Genomic DNA, 14,174 nt, shown 5'->3' with positions numbered 1-14,174 from the left:
CCTGCAGATCACATTCACATGTACCCTCCCCACTCCACATTCACTCCCACCACCTCAGCAGCACTGAGGGTAATAAAGCAGAACCTGGAGCAACCTGGAGGAGGTCAGTGTGCCCCCTTCAGGAATGGCGCGCAGAGGTGACTTCCTTCCTTTGTCTCCTGTATTACGTCCCTGTCTATAACCATTATACTTTTGCAGTTGTATTATTTTTCTTTTTTCAGAATTCTCACCTTTCTCACCTAGGGGTCTATTCATGAAGCAGTGAAAAGTGTGGAGAAGTTAGCCAGTGGAGAAGTTGCCCATGGCAACCAATCAGCATTCACGTAACATTTATAATTTGCATACTTTAAAATTATACAGAGCAGCTGATTGGTTGCCATAGGCAACTTCTCCACTGACTCACTTCTCCACTCTTTTCACTGCTTCATGAATAGACCTCTTAATCTTAACTTTATATTCTGCTTCTCACAAAGTCTCCTGGTGGTTTAAACTACTTCTGGGGACGGGATGTAGTTATGTGACCGGCGGTCAGGAGAACGGCAGTCACAATACCGGCACCTACATCCCGCCCCCTCACTATCCCGACGGTTGGTATGCTGACCAACATGGACTATTTCCACCACGACACCCATAGAGTGGGAATAGAACCTGTAGTGAGTGTGCTGCTCGCTACTGAGCCCATAGATGCCGTGATCCCGCCGTCGGTATTGTGACCGGGGGTCTCCAACCCCTGGGGACTATGGGGATGCTAAAGGAGTCATACGTGGTCTTTCTCCCAGAGTGATGTCCCCCATATGGTCTTCTCCTAGTGTCCCTGAAACAACAGTCAAGTCAACACAGTATATACAGTAGATCACATCTTGCTGCTGCTGTGTTCTCCTAATGTAAACTGACTCTTTTCTGCAAAGGTAATGATAATAAGCTCTTGTACAGCACCTGGAAAAACTTTTCTGCAATGTTTTGTAGCCATGCTTTTCACAATACAGCTTGCTGCATAGCGGGCCTGATTCCGATTAGCATGGAATTGTACATCCACAGGGAAGCAGCTGTGCAATTTCGTACAATTAAATTGCAAATGCATCAGGAGGGGTCTTTATGAGATAGACTGGCAATGTTAGCAGACCACTGTCTAGCACACCTAAAGAACAGGAATGATGCCGTTTGCCACCGCTGCTCTGCCCTCCAAACATCTAAGAGGAGGTGAGCGATATCGCAAGGCCAGTTCTGCACATCCAAATCTGGCCGAGAATAAGCACAGCATGTACTGTATATGAATATATGAGGTTTGTGTATTGGCATAGATTTCTACATATGATATATATGACAAAACAATCAGAGTCACACAATAGTGAAGTAATCATTTACAATAATCAGCATATGACCAGTCTCAATATAGGCTCACGCTGCTCCACGCATATCCTCTCTGCAAACCCGGAAGTCTCAGTGGTCCAAACCTTAGTCTCAGTGCCGATGATGTCAGTTCTACATATGTCACACCATCCATCCAACCCAGATGCGTTTCGTCGTACAGACTTTGCCACCAGGATTGCGAACAGGAAATGCGGGAAGCAGCATGACACAATATTGAGAATGGTCATATGCTGAATATTGTAATTCTATATGAGTTTTAAATACGTTACGTAGATTTGTTTACGCATACTTCACTATTGTGCACCTCCTGTTGTTTTGACATATGTACAGAATCTGCCTCTGGGAAGGGCTAAGGAGGAAAGCGGCACTCTGTTGTGGAATTGATTACAAAGAAATGAACATTTGCTTTCGCAACAAAGACTTTCTGATTCATATATATATATATATATATATATATATATATATATATATACCAAACAAAAAAATCTGCGGCACTCAGGGTCTTGTAGAAAAACAAATTGTATTAGGACATCAAAATAGTATCCATCAACGTTTCGGGGACTTAAACCCCTTTGTCAAGATGTGTGAAAGTGTGTAGGAATAGAACAACTCACCTTAAGAAGAAGGAGATGCGCCAAACCAAGAACGTGCAGCCGCTCCGGGACCCGCCGTGGACGCTGTGCCGCGCTGAGTGATGAAGCATAGACGCGTCAGAGCGGTGTCAGAGCCGGCCTATTGCTAGGCAACGCCGGAGGATGTATACACCCGGGATCGTGCGGCTGAAAGTGAAAGTGACAAGTAAAATAGAGCCACAAAGCAGCAGAGGGCTACAGGCATGCAGGCATAATGGGTGATGGTGAAAATAGGGACTTAAGGTACCAAAGACATGCGATATAGTGGAGAACAGGAGCTGCGATTGGCCTATACTAGAATGTGGTGACAGTGGTGGAGAGCCCTCCTAATTGTGGAGTAGATGGAGGGGGCAGTGCCTACAGGATGTCAAAGGCCAACGTAAGAAGGAAAAAGACAAGAAATAAAATTAAGAAACTAGACATGCACAGGACCAATAGCAAACAATAATGTCCAAAGTAGTAAAGTATAGTAGGAACACTGCACTCATCCAAATAAAGTCATTGTGACAAAAATCAATAAGGCTCAGATGTAAATTAACCAAAGGTGCTCCATGCGATCCTCTCATTCAAGCCAGAGGGGTGGATAGTGCCAAGGTTGAAGATCCAGGTCGCTTCATTCCTGAGGAGTTGGCCCCTTCCTGTCGCCTCCACGCAACGATTTTGGAACATGGTCGATTATGATGTGCTTAAGACCAGATAGAGTGGGGTGGGCTTCGTGAAAGTGTCTGGCCACTGGTTGGTCAGACGCCTAACCAGCTATCGCCGCCTTTATCGCGGAACGGTGCAAGGCCATATGCTCGCGTAGAGATCTGATAGTCTTGCCCAAGTAGCACAAGCCACACGGGCATACTATCAGATATATGATGTAAGTGGATGTACAGGTCACCGTGTGACGAATGTAAACCTTCTTATCGGTTAAAGGTAATGTGAACACCGAACCTGTCAACATGTGGGTGCACGTTGTGCAACCCAGACAGCGGTAGCAGCCGGGTTTCTTGGTGATAAACGTATCCTTTGAGGACATATCCGGAACTTTGGGGATATTCGAAATGTCGGTATGTACCAACATATCTCGCATATTCCGGCCCCTCCTGTAGCACATCATAGGGGTTTTATGCCTAAAGGGAAGTTGCGAGTCTGTGGAGACTATGGGCCAAAGGGCCCTGTTAGCTCGATTCAGCACAGGACTAGAAGTGTCAAAAGACGTGGTCCAGGGAATCCTGCTATCTATTGCTCTGGACTTAGATTGCATTAAAGAGCTGCGGGGCATCTTCAAAACCTCTCTCTTGGTGGCCTCTAAAGAAGAACACTCGTATCCTCTGGCAATGAACTTAAGGATCATCTTATCGAGTTCGCTCTCCAAGTTCTCGGATTGACTGTGTATGCGGGCTACCCTGATCATTTGGGACCTGGGGAGTCCCTGCTTCAAAGACCGGGGGTGATGGCTGTTGGCTCGGAGAAGGGTGTTTTTATCCGTAGGTTTATGATAAATGCTTGTATGTAGTTTACCTGCGTGCACTGTGACTAGAACATCCAGGTAATTGATGGATGAGGAGGACAAATGGTAGGTGATCCTGATCGGGGACGGTCTGGCGTTGATGGATTCCAGTAATGTCCTCAAGGCAGATTCGCCCCCTGTCCAGATGATGAACAGGTCGTCGATATACCTGGTAAAGAGTGCGATGAACTGTGTCGACGCCTGGTCGTAGAAGAACATCTGGGCCTCCTCCTTAAGCATGTACACGTTGGCATATGACGGGGCCACATTGCTGCCCATCGCACAGCCGGTTCTTTGTTGGTAGAACCGGCCGTCGAATAGGAAGTAGTTCCTAGTGAGGGTCAGCTCTAGTAGAGTCATGAAGAGGTCGAGGTCTACATCCTTCATTTCTTCTTCAACCAAAAAAGATCTCATTGCTGCCAAACCGTCTGCGTGCGGTATGCTGGTGTACAAGCTACAGATGTCGACTGTGCAAAAGAGCGCACCTTCAGGGACTGGGCCAAAGGCTTCCAATATACAGAGAAAGGAGGTGGTGCCCTTCAGGCAAGCGGACTGTTTGAGCACCAAAGGCTGCAGTATACTGTCAAGAAATTGTGAAATGGGCTGATACAGTGACTGCCGGGCCGAGATGATGGGTCGGCCGGGGGGCGACTGCAAGTTTTTGTGTATCTTAGGCACCGTAAACAGGACGGGGACCATTGGATGTTTCTGCAGAAGGGCCTTGAGTAGTTTATCTGAAATCAGCTTTTGTGAATGCGCTGTGGCTAGGATGGTGTCTAGTTCCTGCTTATAGGTAGTGGTGGGGTCAGAGCTCAATAAACTATAAGTGCTGGTGTCAGATAACTGGGCCAGGATTTCAGACCTGTAGTAAGCAAGATCCAGGACAACCACCCCGCCCCCTTTGTCCGCAGGGCGGATTACTATGTCCGTATAGGTGCCTAGATTTTTAAGGGCCACCCATTCTTGCTTGGATAAATTATGATGGTGTCGCTGTTCAGCCTTGGTGTATTTATCAACAGACTCGTCCATCAGACGTATATATGATTTAATGGAGGAATTCGTGGATGGAGGATCAAAAAGAGATTGACTTCTTTTATGCAGAAAAGATTGGAAGACAGGTGTCGGTAGGAGATTCTGCATTGGATGTAAGGAAAAGTATTCCTGCCATCATAGCTTCCTGGCAAATTGGAAGAGCTCTATTTTCCAAGTGAGTTCGTTATGCGGATTGGTAGGGACAAAAGAGAGTCCGTTGTTAAGGACACCCAACTCTATTGGGGTGAGGGTGCGCTTAGAGAGGTTATACACTAGGTCTTGTTTTTTGCAGCACGATCTTTTGAGTCTCGTGTTCTGACCGCCCCAGCGGGTGGCCGCCCTCTTGCTTTTGAAGATAGGGGGGCTGCTTGGTCAAAAGGGACAGCGTGTGTCTCCTGTGAGCCATCAGAGTCGGCTAAAGCAAACTCGCTATCACTATTAGACGAGGCTGCTGACCTGGAAGTGTTCTCCCTTTGTCGACGCCACCCCTGTCTAGGCCTTGAGTGGGATTTTTGAAAAGTATTGGGTCCCCCTCCCATCAGCCAACGATACACCCTGTTTTTTTCATAGTCGTCTTGGACGATGTTGTGCTTATTCTCTTTAAACTTGATTAGGTCCCTAAGGTAGTTGTCGCATTGAGTTCGCAGTTTGGACAGCCAATCGTGGGACTTGTCCTGTTGCAGGGACATGAGATGGTCAGATTCAAATGAATTGATTTTCTCCTTGACCGCTTTTAGCTCTCTGCCCGCCTCCTCTATCATCAAAAGCATCAGGTCAAGACTACATTTGTTGGTGATTCCTATCCATTTTTTACAGAACTCAGGGTTGAACCTCCCTATAGTGGGTGCGTTCCTAACCCTGAAACCTCTGGGGATCATGCATTCCCTATGATAATCGGAGAGGGAAATGCCGTGCAGTAGAAAATCAATCTCCATTCGTTTCAGTTTGTACAGCTGCTGATACAGGTCATCTCTCTCTCTATATATATATATATATATATATATATATATATATATATTCTATGTAGTGATCTGGCACTCACTGGTATGGCTGGTTGTTTGGTCCGGTGCCCTTACTGTTCCTCCGCATGCAGGGGGATGTAAATAGAAGCTGTGTAGTACGGCACTCAGACGCTGGTAGATGAATTAAGTTCAAGCCCTGGATAGCTGTCAACGTTTCAATTTAATAAGAATTTTTTTCAAGACATACAAAGTAAAAACAAAAGAACACTCACCTTATAACCCCTCACCACAAGTGCTCGTTGCGCTGGCCGGAGCGGGGACCGCCTACCGCCGGAGTCCGTCGGGCGGCAATCTCCCGTCAGCTGTGGCGCAGTCTGGTGACGTCATCACGCTTAACGTGATGCACGTCGGGTGTCATGGAGACCGGCTATAAACAAAAGAAATATACAAATACCAACTGCCATCTACATTTCTGTAGTATGCCTACCGGAATACACATGAAACTGAATGCTGATTAGATCTATGATCAACTTAAAAATAATAATGTGCAGCATTAATAGTTGGATTATATTGATATTACTGTTACGTCACGGGCCAAATAAAAAGACATAAAAAAATTAATGTGAAAAAATAACATATATAGATTATATAAACAAATCAGGGGAACCATTAAAGCCATATATACTAGTAGAGAAATGTATCAAATGTGCAGATATTAAAAATAATAATAATAAATTGCAAAACTCATATAAACATTATGCAAAGCAAGAGAGAGGTACCATGTCATTAAGTCCCCTGGGGATTACTGTGTCCAATTTATGGATCCATTTCGATTCACACCTCAGTAGGGCACTATCACGATCACCCCTCTCGAAGGGATGGGGGTATGTGATCTATCATTCTATATTTAATAGTGGCCAGAGTGTGTTTGGCCAATATAAAAGGAAGCAGCGACCAGCCGGTCGCTCGTCATTTTATATTGGCCAAACACACTCTGGCCACTATTAAATATAGAATGATAGATCACATACCCCCATCCCTTCGAGGGGGTGATCGTGATAGTGCCCTACTGAGGTGTGAATCGAAATGGATCCATAAATTGGACACAGTAATCCCCAGGGGACTTAATGACATGGTACCTCTCTCTTGCTTTGCATAATGTTTATATGAGTTTTGCAATTTATTATTATTATTTTTAATATCTGCACATTTGATACATTTCTCTACTAGTATATATGGCTTTAATGGTTCCCCTGATTTGTTTATATAATCTATATATGTTATTTTTTCACATTAATTTTTTTATGTCTTTTTATTTGGCCCGTGACGTAACAGTAATATCAATATAATCCAACTATTAATGCTGCACATTATTATTTTTAAGTTGATCATAGATCTAATCAGCATTCAGTTTCATGTGTATTCCGGTAGGCATACTACAGAAATGTAGATGGCAGTTGGTATTTGTATATTTCTTTTGTTTATAGCCGGTCTCCATGACACCCGACGTGCATCACGTTAAGCGTGATGACGTCACCAGACTGCGCCACAGCTGACGGGAGATTGCCGCCCGACGGACTCCGGCGGTAGGCGGTCCCCGCTCCGGCCAGCGCAACGAGCACTTGTGGTGAGGGGTTATAAGGTGAGTGTTCTTTTGTTTTTACTTTGTATGTCTTGAAAAAAATTCTTATTAAATTGAAACGTTGACAGCTATCCAGGGCTTGAACTTAATTCATCTACCAGCGTCTGAGTGCCGTACTACACAGCTTCTATATATATATATATATATATATATAGCGCCTCAGGACCCCCATTTTAATATAGTTTATTTTTGTCTCTAGCTGGCTGAGATGAGAGACTGCACCTGAGGATAGCTGCTTACATTTATGTAGATTATTATCTGATTAGTATATTCTAGTTAAGAACAGGCTGTCTTAACGCTTATTTGGTATTTGAAATATATATATATATATATATATATATATATATATACTGTAAAGCAGCCCGGCACTCCCTGATTACATAATGTAATTGGCCTGTGTGCCCTCCGGAGTTTTAGTAATAGTATGCAGAAAGAAATCGGCGGCACTCCAGGACTTGTCAAACAAAAAACTGGTGTATTAAAGCATCACAGGATACAATACATGACCGACGTTTCGGGGCCCGTAGCCCCTTCTTCAAGGTGTATGTGATGTGTGTTAAAGCTTACCTTATAAGCCGTGAATTACCCGCCAACCGAACGTGAGGACGGACGCCTCCGGCCACTCTGTCTCCGACGCGCTCCCCGGACTTCCGGGGTCCGCTACGGATGACATCACGCGTCCCTGCGTCGGGTTGCTATGGTAGCAGCCAGCGCGTAGGATCGCGCTGGCCGGGGCTGTCAAGAAATAACTATGTGGTAAAGAATACAAGAATGTGAAACACCCATGCACTATGTGCCTCAATACAGTTCAAAAGAAGGGATATTCCCTAGAGCATAGACATAGAGGTGAACGGGTTAATGGGGTGTGATTTAGATATTGGTGAACACCCTATTATTATTAGAAACCATAGTGGCCAGTTAATGAGTTATGCTGATGGCCGTGTTGATTAAGTGTGATCACACTCTCCAAATGTCTACTGGTTGGAACCCTTATGTAAAGTCACCATGTGTGCAAGGTGTCTAATGACCTTAACCTTAGGTCCCAGGTGTATACCAGATAAATAAACAAACAATGGCATCTTATATATTCCCCTTGATATTGGATTCTTTATATGAAAGTCCATCTGAAGCCCACCATGGTAAGTCCATCTTAATATTCAGTCCCACTTAATAAAGGGAATTCCATGCTATATTCTCATTTAAGCCTATAGGGCTTATGGTGTTCAGTTTAAAGATCCATCTCGCTTCCAACGTGAGGAGTTTGCCTCCTCTGTCTCCTCCTCGAATAGTGTCTGGTACTTGATCTATAAGTATGTGCTTAAGCGAGTTCAATGAGTGTCTCATCTCAGCAAAGTGCCTGGCTACAGGTTGATCGATTTTCTTCCCAGACAGCGCTTGGCTAATGGCGGATCTATGTAAAGCCATACGTTCTCTTGCTGTCCTGATGGTCTTCCCCACATAGCCTTTGCCACATGGGCATATTATGAGGTAGACTATGTATTTAGAGGTACAAGTTAAGACTTGCCTTATTTGTCCCACTTTCTCAGACAGGGGAAACTTGAAAGAAGATCCTGTTAACATGTGTGTACACGTGGTACACCCTAGGCACCTATAGCATCCAGGCTTTTTGGTTAAAAAGTTCGAAGGGGAAGTGTCGCTGAACCCTGTTATGTCTGGGTGGACTATGCTGTCCTTGATATTTTTTCCTCTCAGGAAACAAGCCATGGGTCTCTTGGATCTAAAACATTTAAGATTTTAACCCGTTCACCTCTATGTCTATGCTCTAGGGAATATCCCTTCTTTTGAACTGTATTGAGGCACATAGTGCATGGGTGTTTCACATTCTTGTATTCTTTACCACATAGTTATTTCTTGACAGCCCCGGCCAGCGCGATCCTACGCGCCGGCTGCTACCATAGCAACCCGACGCAGGGACGCGTGATGTCATCCGTAGCGGACCCCGGAAGTCCGGGGAGCGCGTCGGAGACAGAGTGGCCGGAGGCGTCCGTCCTCACGTTCGGTTGGCGGGTAATTCACGGCTTATAAGGTAAGCTTTAACACACATCACATACACCTTGAAGAAGGGGCTACGGGCCCCGAAACGTCGGTCATGTATTGTATCCTGTGATGCTTTAATACACCAGTTTTTTGTTTGACAAGTCCTGGAGTGCCGCCGATTTCTTTCTGCATACTATATATATATATATTATATATATATATATATATATATATATATATATATATTTATTTGTTATTTATCTATTTTTTTTCTTTGCATGCAGCCCAGAGTGGATTATTATGGATGTTTATACGGCTCATATACAAAATCTAGCAGTAGGCACATTCCTGTGTCGTGTTGCCAGTCAGAGGGTGACACACACAGTAATAAAAGCAGGTGTGTACATGTGCCCTACACTTTCCCCACACCCATATAACAAGATACACTTAAATCATTCTCCTCCTACTTGTCATGCTTCAAGCCTTTACTCACACTCGAAGACCTATTTACATGATTAAAAAAAGAACACGAAGACGACTCATATAGGAGGGAATGTATTCATAGCACTCAAATGTTTTCAGATTAATTTTTTTAATATTGGATAAAGCATATATATATATATATAGATATATATATATATACTATTTAAAAATGAAAATCTGTCATTCTGTCCTTCTGCCTGTTTCTCTATACAAATCCACAGTTTACAAGTGAAGATCGTGAAATTTCATATACAAGCGTATTAAAACATGGCAGACACAACTAAAACAATTAGAAATCCCTAGCACCCCTAGGGGGGCAGACAGCAGGATAGAGTATATCAGGAGACAGCATAACTCCGGAATTGCTGGACCCATGTACTCAAAAATTGGTACACATATGCCTTCCAATCTGCCAACAAACACTGTGGGAGGAAGACACCCCTTAGGGGTGAGGCAGCAGCACTGAGTATTTCAGCAGATAGCATAACTCTGGAATGCCTGCAGCAATTTACAACAAACTTGGTACACATATGACTTAAACTCTGGAAACAAACACTATGGGGGGTCACACACCCCAAGCACCCCTAGGGGTGGGACAGCAGCACAAGGTATGTCAGCAGCCAGCAAAACTGTGGAAGGCCTGGAGCAATTTACACCAGTGACGTGCGGTGAGGTAAATGCCTGGGGAGGCACTGGCTAAACTCGCTAACTGCACAGCGGGAACTCCTGAGCTACTAGTCACACCCCATACCAGCACAGCTAGTCCTACAGCATACCTACGGACTGTCCCGATTTTGGCGGGACAGTCCTGTTTTTCACGGTCTGTCCCACCCGCGGGTTGCAGTGTCCTGTGGTGGGGAGGGGAGGGGGGGGGGGCAGTTGGGAGATCCCCCTGTCACCCGCTGCTCTGAGCAGAGCAGTGGTGAATAGATGCTGTGCGCATGTGCACAGCGTCAGTAGCGGCTCTTGCCACGGGCAAGCAGGCTTTTTGCCCGGGGCGCCGCTACCCTGAGGGCGCCGCCGCCGTGACAAGAGCCGCTACTGATCCACCCTCCCTCCCCGCTCCCCAGCTGCAGCGAGCGCCGCATCGCTCACTGACGCTACAGGTCAAAATTGACCACTAGTGTCAGTGAGGCGCTGCTATGGGAGAGACATCATAACATCTCTCCCGTAGGGAAGAGCCGACGCCCGGAGACAGCGGCAGCAGCGGTCCGGAAGCAGGAGCGAGGCTCGTAAGTATTTTTTTTTAGGGTTTCAAAGCGGCGCTACTACAGGAGGCACATACTGGGGGCACTACTACAGGGGGCACAGCTACTGGAGGCAGATCTACAGGGGGCACATACTGGGGGCACTGCTACAGGGGGAACAGCTACAGGGGGCACTGCTACAGGGGGAACAGCTACTGGGGGCAAATTAACTGGGGGCACAACTACTGGGGGCACAGCTACAGGGGGCAAATCAACTGGGGGGCACAACTACTTGGGGCAAATCTGGGGGCACAGCTACTGGGGACATAACTGTGGCCACGACCCTCCCCTATGAAGCCATGCCCCTATTTTTCGTGAACTGTTTTGCCGGGGAGGGGGGGCACCAGTGGAAACTTTCGCACTGGGCGCCACAAGGTGTAGACCCGGCCCTGCATAGTGTCTATTCTCGGCAGGGGTGTGGTATGTGAGACCGCTGGTCAGCATACCGACACTGGAATCCTGGCAGCGGAATGCCATGCGGGTGGGGTTCGAGAGCAACAATCCCCTTGTGGGCTCGCTCGACATGCTGCGGGCTCGGTGGTGACCTGCGGTAGCCACAGTTGCTATTCGCACTCTATGGATGTTGTGGACACCCACGAGTGGAAATAGTCCCTGTTGGTCGGCATGCCGACCGTCGGGATTGTGAGGGGGCGGGATGTAGGGGGAGGTCCCCCCGAGATGTAGAGGGAAGGCGGACTCCTGACCGCTGGTCACATAACTACCCCCCTCTCAGTGCCGTAACTAGACATTTTAGTGCTGTGTGCAAGAAACGGCATCGGCGCCCCCCCCTTAACGCAAATCGGCGGTAGTGCGCGCCGTAGGCACGCGTGAAAAATATAGGGGCATGGCTTCACGGGAAAGGGGTGTGACCACAAAATAACACCAATTCATATAATGGTGCACAGTAGTCTCCATTATTCAAATTACGTCACACAGTAGCGCCACTACACTAGGTAGAGCCCCTTTTACACCTTACGGCAGACAGCGTCCCCTTTTTACACGTTACGGCAGACAGCGTCTCCTTTTTTACACATTACGGCAGACAGCGTCTACTTTTTTACACATTACAGCATACAGCGTCCCCTTTTTTACACATTACGGCAGACAGCGTCCCCTTTTTTACACATTACGGCAGACAGCGTCCCCTTTTTACACATTACGGCAGACAGCTTCCCCTTTTTACACATTATGGCAGACAGCTTCCCCTTTTTACACATTACGGCAGACAGCGTCCCCTTTTTACACATTACGGCAGACAGCTTCCCCTTTTTACACGTTACGGCAGACAGCGTCTCCTTTTTTATACATTACGGCAGAGAGTGTCCCCCTTTTACACATTACAGCTGACAGCATCCACCTTTTACACGTTACGGCAGACAGCGTCCCCTTTTACACATTACAGCACACAGAGTCCCCCTTTAACACAGTACGGCAGGCAGATTCCCCCTTACACACACCCCCCCTCCTACCCTTAGGGTGTAGTGTAGTGTAGTGTAGTGTACTATGGTGTAGTGTACTGTAGTGAAGTGTAGTGTAATATAGTGTAGTGTAGTATAGTGTAGTCACTCACGTGTTGTTGTGGGCAGGTGGGCGGCGGCGGCTTCGCCGGAACACGGGCGGGTGGGTGGCGGCTTCAGCAGCAGGAGTCTTGTGGGCGGCAGTGGCTTCCAAATTGCAGGGGAGGGGGGCCGGGCTGCCGCTGGCCCATTGAGAAGCCTGCCTGTCACACAGACGCCGCAGCGGCTTGAAAACTTCCTTTGAACTTGAAGCCGCCCGTCCGCCTGTGTCCAGCTAAAGCCGGCGGCTTCAGCTGGACACAGGCGGGCAGGCGGCGGTGGCTTCAAGTTCAGAAGAAGTTGCGGAACACAGGTGGGCGGGTGGTGGCAGCTTCAGTGGGACACGGTTGTGTCCAGGCGGGTGTGCGGTGGCTTCAGAGGGACACGGGCGGGCGGCGCCGCCGTCAGCGGAACACAGGTGGCGCCGCCTTCAGCAGTCTGGGCTCGGAGCTAGCAGGTGTGATGCCCGATGGTGCGCCCTCAGTGCATTTGCGCTGTGGGCAAGGCATCATCGGCACACACCTAGTTACGGCTCTGCTCCCCCCTCCCCCCGTAGAGAGGGACAGGGGGCATGGCCAGCAGCTCACTGAGAGCTGTTCATGCCCCCATAATCACAAAAATGGAGGCGTGGCTTGCATTCACGGCACTTGCAGCGAGGCCACGCGCCCTCACCGATAGGCCACGCCCCCTAAAAAACCGGGCCCTTGAAGAAATGGGAGGTATGCTACATTGAATGAGGCCTTACACTCACCTGGCAGCAGTACACATCAGTATGTCTGCCTCCAGAGCCAGGAGATTCACCACTCTGCACTTCCCTTCATCTCTCCACTGAGCGCCCAGCACCACGATCACTCTGCTGCCCATAAGCAGAGGGACACCAGCAGCTGCAGGGAGCTGTCAGTGGCCGGAGAGGGGGTAGGGCAGTCAAGCTGCTGTAAGCCCTGCTGAACTGGAGGAGGTGAGGAGCTGCAGAAGCTCCGTGGTTGAGCTGTGTCCACAGGCAGGAGCGGCTGGTGAGTGACTGTCACGCTCCCACCTGAAGGGACTGCTGTCTGTCGGTACTTAAAATGTGGCCGCCCTGGGGGAATGGCATCTGACACTCTGCCCACCCGGCTCAGTCCACCCCTGCCATTGTCCAATCACGTCTGCCTGATTGACAGGGGTGTGCCTTGATGTGAGCTGAAGGCACAGCCCCCTGTCAATGAGGCAGACGTTCTAGTGCCGCTTTTCATTCATTTTTCAATGGGATTTTCCAGCCCGCAGCTTGGCCCCGCCCCCTTCCGCCCCCCACTTCAGCCTCTTTATTATTGTCAGTGGGAGGCAGCGCTCTCGCTGCCTCCCACATAGCTTTGGCTGCATTCTGAAAATGATTACAATAATACAAAGTAGGATCTTTGTATTATATTAATCATTATGACAGGGGAGGCACTGCCTCCCCTGCCTCCCCTGACTGCACGTCCCTGATTTACACCAAACTTGGTACACATCTGACTTAAAATCTTGGAACAAACTCTGTGGGGGTTAAACACTCCTATGACCCCTAGGGGTGGAAGAGCAGCACAGAGTATTTCAGGTGACAGCAAAACTATGGAAGGCCTGGAGCAATTTACCGCAAACTTGGTACACATCTCACTTACATTCTGGGAAAAAACTCTGTGGGGGTTATACAACCCTAGCACCCCTAGGGGTGACACAGTGGCACAGAGTATTTCAGGAGTCAGCATAAATCCCAAATAGCTAGACCAATTTGCAA

This window comes from Pseudophryne corroboree, chromosome 3 (assembly GCF_028390025.1).
Source record: "Pseudophryne corroboree isolate aPseCor3 chromosome 3, aPseCor3.hap2, whole genome shotgun sequence".
In the NCBI taxonomy this organism is placed as follows: domain Eukaryota; kingdom Metazoa; phylum Chordata; class Amphibia; order Anura; family Myobatrachidae; genus Pseudophryne; species Pseudophryne corroboree.
Note: the sequence above shows the minus strand (reverse complement) of the source record.